We start from the raw sequence: 6009 nt of genomic DNA on the forward strand, positions 1-6009 counted from the left end.
ATGTCAGTGTTTTCAAATTTCCAGTTTTCTACCATATAAGAAGCTTTATTTCACTTTATGAGCTAAAATCCTACTAAAAATAGTCAAAACATGGTCAAAATAATTAGGATCCATCCTCTGGGAACCCTAAATATATCCACAGAATCTTGTGCAAATCTGACGAAACACCATCTTAAATTGGGATGACACCAGCCGTGACGCCTGTGGCTAAGTGCTGCCTCTGTCTTGCCATTACAGAAAGGTCACATGAAGTTTAATTTCAGCATTACTCAATGTCTCCGTCACCAGCCATGTGTTCAACCGGCGAGTCCCTCAGCCGCTATCTGCCTCCTTGTAATTTACTCTGGCTCATAAAACCAGCTATTGTACTTTGAATGGAAACACCAAAACGCCAACAAAGGCTTCACTTCACTAATCTCTATTCTTGTATAAATCCAGACTTAGTTCTGCTTTAATACCTTTAATAAAGCCTTAAATTTCCACAGTGTAAGAATTGGTGCCATAAACTTAAGTTGCTGTGCAAGTACAAATCATGCATTTACGTCACATCTTTATGAATTGTAGTTGAGCTTTTTGAAACAAAGCAGAGAATTATGTATAAAATTAACAGTTGTACTCGCACAACATACAAATAATTACACTATGGCAGAGATATACAGTATTAGCTGTTACTACAGAGTTCTTCTGAAGTGAGTGAGTGTATATTATTAAGTGTATTAAGCAGCACTAGGAGGAGCACCAGTGAACACCTGCAGTGTTTGAAGCTCTTGAATTATTTCATATTGTTTACCTTGATTAAACTCACGTCTCTGCACTTCTCCTCTTGTGTCTTTACTGATGTCTTAGCTTTGATCATTGCCTGGATCAATGGGATAGTAGCTGGATGATTTTTTTTAGCATGGAACAGATCTTTCTCCCCAGAATGTATTCTACACAGTTAAACTACATTCTAAGTTACGTTCTGAGCTAAACATTTTCCAACGTACACACAAATATCTCATATCCACATATTAACACATTTATTTATATCTTTACTGTGGCTCCTTTTCAGCCAAACCAGTCAGGTATACATGAGACATGGAGGGACCTACCACCCTGGTAACCCAAAAAGTAATGGAGAAGCTTCAAATATGTTGTGATAAGGTCCTATTTTAACCAAAGCAAGCCAAGTCATTTTGGTGCCTAAACTTAACTAAGCTTCCAATTTGCAGTTAATGTTGTAAAAGAGTCAATCAAAGCATGATATTGTCCTAAACCTAACCAAGCAGCAAGAGAAAACTGAAAGTGAGCAAAGAGTCAAAATAGCACTTGAGTCTAAAAGTAATGGTTACATGGAAAACAAGCCCCCATCTCCTCGGTGAAGATCCTGTTGCTGAATTAAGTCGCCATCGTCTTTGTGGCTTGTTCAAGCTGGAAGTCTTTCCTGCTACACTACAGTCTCACTTCTCCAAGAGACAATACAAAACTATAGCCTTAAAGTAAATGTGTATGCGCTTTACTTGTATAGCAACATAATATTAAAGGAGACAAGGCTATTTGAAACAAACTCTGTCCTCCATCAACTGCTCTTTTCCTTTGTTTTGACTTTGTCTTTTACTCTTACTCTTGAAGACTAAAGAAGGATCAGATAAGAGAAGAGCAGGTTCTGTCCTGTCCAGTGTTTCCTCTCTCAACTGTCTGTCCCTGCAGAAGGCAAAAGGCAGACCACACATGTAGTGGCCTCAAGTGTGTCGAAATGGTCTGTCATTTGCAAAGAGAAGTGCTATTCTTTTTCTGGTTTTTGCACCAAAAAAATGACTTTCTTTCTAAGACACATTTTATCACCTGGGATCCATGCTGTAATCCTTGAGCTATTTGTTCTTAAATTGAGTTCACAAAAGGAAGGAACAAGATGAGCAGACGGCTAGCATGGAAAGAGGTCAGAGGCCAGGAGGATTACAGCATGATGTGAAGTACTGGATAAAGCCAGGTGTCCAACGTTGAGATCATACCTGGCACATTTTTCAATAATGGGAATAAGAGAGGAGAAAAACCCCCAACTGCATGCTACGATCTTTAGACAATGATGGAAAACAGGCCTCTTATATCAGTGAGGAGGCGTCTTTGCCATGACACGTGGCTGTTGTGAGGATCTGACCTCTGACCTCCTGGTTGCTGAGTGGCCTCTGATTTGTCCTTCTATTTAAAGAGAAACAATAAAACTTGTAGCTAAACCTGACCTCAGGCAGGCATGTATTTATGAGGGATCAAAAGAGTGTCACACTGCAGACATATTAATTAAATTTATCCTGCTCGGTCTTTGTGTTGACGTGTTACTGTCTCACAGTGTCGAAAAAAAAAGAAGACAGAAGTTTGAAAAGGATAGGGAAGGACAGAATCAAGCAAACTTGAGCAAACATGGGAGAAGAGACAAGGAAAGATATATATTTTTAAAGCTTTATATGTGTGTATTGAGAAGAGAGATTGAAAGGTTGCAGGTGTTATTACCTGTCTTTACAAGAAAAGAGGTTTCACAGCAAGGTCAATGATTCTATATTGAGTTGTGACCTCAGTATTGTTTGTTTTTCTATAAATCACAGAGGATTTGGAGTGATTTGGATGCTGACAGTTGTGATTTTCTTTCCAGAAAAACATTGCTAATCTTTTTGGATTGACTGGGAGAAGACACTGACTGGATGGCTTTGCTTTGAATCAGGGAAAATACTGTTGGGAATACAGTTTAACATGTCATTTCAAGACATTTTTGTACATGATTTTAGCAATATTTGTCTTGTACAATAAAAAATCTAAATATACAGTAGGTTTGTAATTTGCAGGCATGGCAAAAAAAAAGACATATTGGGAGTTTTGTAGGTTTGTGTGCTTGTGCCGACGCGTTCAGTGTTGCGTCTAACCTGCACCTCATTGATCCTTCACTCAACACGCAAACACATATGCAATTTTCTAAAGCTGGAGGCTAAATATACGCTCTGTTTCACCTCTATATAGTCACTGTATTTCTCTATTATCTGGCTCTCTGCCCATCATTCATACAAATTCTTCTCTATTAAAGAGAGAATGTTTTTTTTCTCCTTTCTCTCTCTTAAATCTCACATTTTCCAAGCCAACCTACACTACCAGAACAATCAAAACACGGCTTATTACCACTCTGACACACACTCGATCTTGATAACAAATGATTGGGCAAAAACAAAATCATTTTGGGACCATTAAAAGCAGTCACAGACTTCTGAAAGGGAAATGATGTATGAGAACGTTGACGACAAAACATTTGTATTGATGTAAAACGGCTATTAAGGCTTATGTGTTTAAGTCTGGGCAGGTTTCACAGATGGAAGCTAGACAATGGGTGTGGTTCAAGTAAGAGATGTAGCCTTGGGGGATGTCTACATGAACAACTTGTTTAAACACCTTCTTTTAGTACTAGAATGAGTATCATTTCACCTGCACAAGAGCAAACTGACAGCACCTAAACTGCAAAAAATGACTGGACAAATGGTAAATGCACATCAAGGTTTTTGCTAACACAGAACCTTTTGAAAGCAGAGTTCACCAAAGATGTTTCTGTTGCAAAGGCTTTTGCGAGGAGTTGGACAGATTCTAAAACTCAGGAAGTCAGTAGAATGATGCTCGACTTAGGGCAGCCTCATTGCCTTCCTAAAAGGTACTTTAATAGAGGCTTCTGAGTGTTTTTCCAAGCTGCTCATGGACTAGATGGTAGCATTTAATTGATACTGTCTATCACGTGATTCTTTTAGACCAACTTCATAGTCTAATCTTTAAGTACTCTTTGTAACCAGTTCATATGCTATCTTGCTGATAGAGATTTTTAAGCATGGATGAATCTTCTTCTACCAGCTATCAGATGAAGCATGGTGTTCCTCAAGGTTCAATTTTAGGTCCTGAATTTTTTAAAAACTATATACACTGCCACTTGAAAATGTCATGAGAAAGCACAGCATCAGTATCCACAGCTACGCTGATGACAAACAGTTATACATTGCTAGGTCTCTTCGTGATTCAGGGAAAATCAATTGCATTTTTGTCATAAAGTCATGGGTTGTAAACAATTTTCTACAGTTCAATCTAGGAGTCATTGTGAATTCAAACCTCAGATCTGAGCCTCACATTAGCCAGTACAGAGACACTATTACATGTTTTTATTACCTGCAGAATAGCCTGACTCACTAGAGGTAGGCTGCAGGTATAAGCCTGCCATTAGCCACTCATTTCAGTTGGCTTTCTCCTCGTTCCAATAAAACAATTCCACTCGTCACTATTTTCAGTGAACGCCAAAGTCACATTCTTTGCTTAGCTCCCCCAAGATGACTGTGATTAGTTTAAAGCTATACAAACAACCCAGTGCACTTTTTTGTCCCTATAACAGAACAAATGTAATTGTGTTTTGTAATACTCTCCTATCTGGTTTCTCCAAGAAAACAATAGGGCTCAACCACAACTACTTCAAAACTCAGCTGCACATGTGTTGACCAGAAGGAGAGCACACATTACACCAATTCTACAGTCCCTGCACTGACTACCTGTCTGCTTTAAAATCAGTTTTATGATTCTTTTATTGGTTTATACAGATCTTAATGGTCTTAATCCTACCAATTTATGGGATTTGATTTTTATCCTATTAACCCTCAGGTTTTCTAGTGTCCTTTTATCTCTAGCCAAAGTCAGAACAAAAATTCACAGTGAGTAACTCTTTGATTATTACAGTCCATGTCTCTGGATCAGCCTTCCTGAAGTCCTGTTTTTATTGCTTTTTTAAAGGTTTATTTTTGTCTCACAAAGCACATTCTATTTGTATTAAAAGTGCTATGCAAATAAAGTCTGATTGATCAATTGATTCCAATCAGAAACAATTTCTTTTTGTGGAATATTCTTTACCAGGACAGATGTGTGACCTGCACAGTCACCAACTCTGGGAGAAAAATCTTAGTCATGTTCTCACATACTGGGAACGACCTGGCATGTCGTTTGTGGTCAGCTACATGGCTAAACTCCACTTCACCATAATGAGCTAAAATGATGTTTCATTTAGAGAGCCAGTACAAAAGGAGCCTTGATGTGGCCTGATTTACAAGTTAAGGGGGATTCAGATTTGCCGTAAAGCCAGATGGCACATAACGGAAGACACTGTAGCAAGTTAGGTGAAAAACTACTAAAATTTTTCCCTTAAAAAATGCCACAAATCAGCATTTAGCATGCTGCTCTAGAATCCTTCCCAGTTCCAAATATCTAAAGTCAACAAAAAAATAGCCCCCAGTATCTGTTTCCTACATTATAAGTTTATAGTTAACCTGCACATTGGTAACATTCCTTCACAAAGACGGTTTTGTTTGTCTGTCATATGCTTGTCATTCTGGATGACAAACCAACGGAAGCCTTTAAAGTCGTGAGCGCAGGACTAAAAACACAAATCCCATCCCAGATTCTCTAAGTAATTCAGCAGCAGTGAGAGGTAGAGCAGAGGAGATCTGTCATTCCCGTCTCTGAATGGAGTATCTCAGCTGTGATGGACAAAACAGACCCTGCACACACACATGCATGCTCACACAAACACAAATGCAGAGCAGAGGCACCAATGATGGCAGTGACAGGCCGACAATTGGGTTCTGGGCCAGCGGTACTGTGGGAAATGACCTTATTTGGTCCAATCAAAGTGAGGCTGTGTGGTGATGCTTATTCATATGATAATTACTGTGGAGGAATCCCGTCATTTTGTTTCACTGTTTACACCCTTTCCGTTAACCTACGCAGGGCCCCACACACACACGGATACACAAAACCTGGCCAGTCATTTGCAAACCTTTAATGGGTATTTTTCATGTTTGAGGTGAGATGACAGCCAGTCTGATAGCAACTCTGCCATTAGTGGCCAAGGGAAATATTGTAGGCAATGTTATTCTCATTTACTGCCATTAATCATCCAATACTTGACCCTAAGAATCAGATTCTACAATAAAATGGATGCTAACAAGGCAGAATACAAAGTTAGTG

This window comes from Amphiprion ocellaris, chromosome 21, assembly GCF_022539595.1.
Source record: "Amphiprion ocellaris isolate individual 3 ecotype Okinawa chromosome 21, ASM2253959v1, whole genome shotgun sequence".
NCBI lineage: Eukaryota > Metazoa > Chordata > Actinopteri > Pomacentridae > Amphiprion > Amphiprion ocellaris.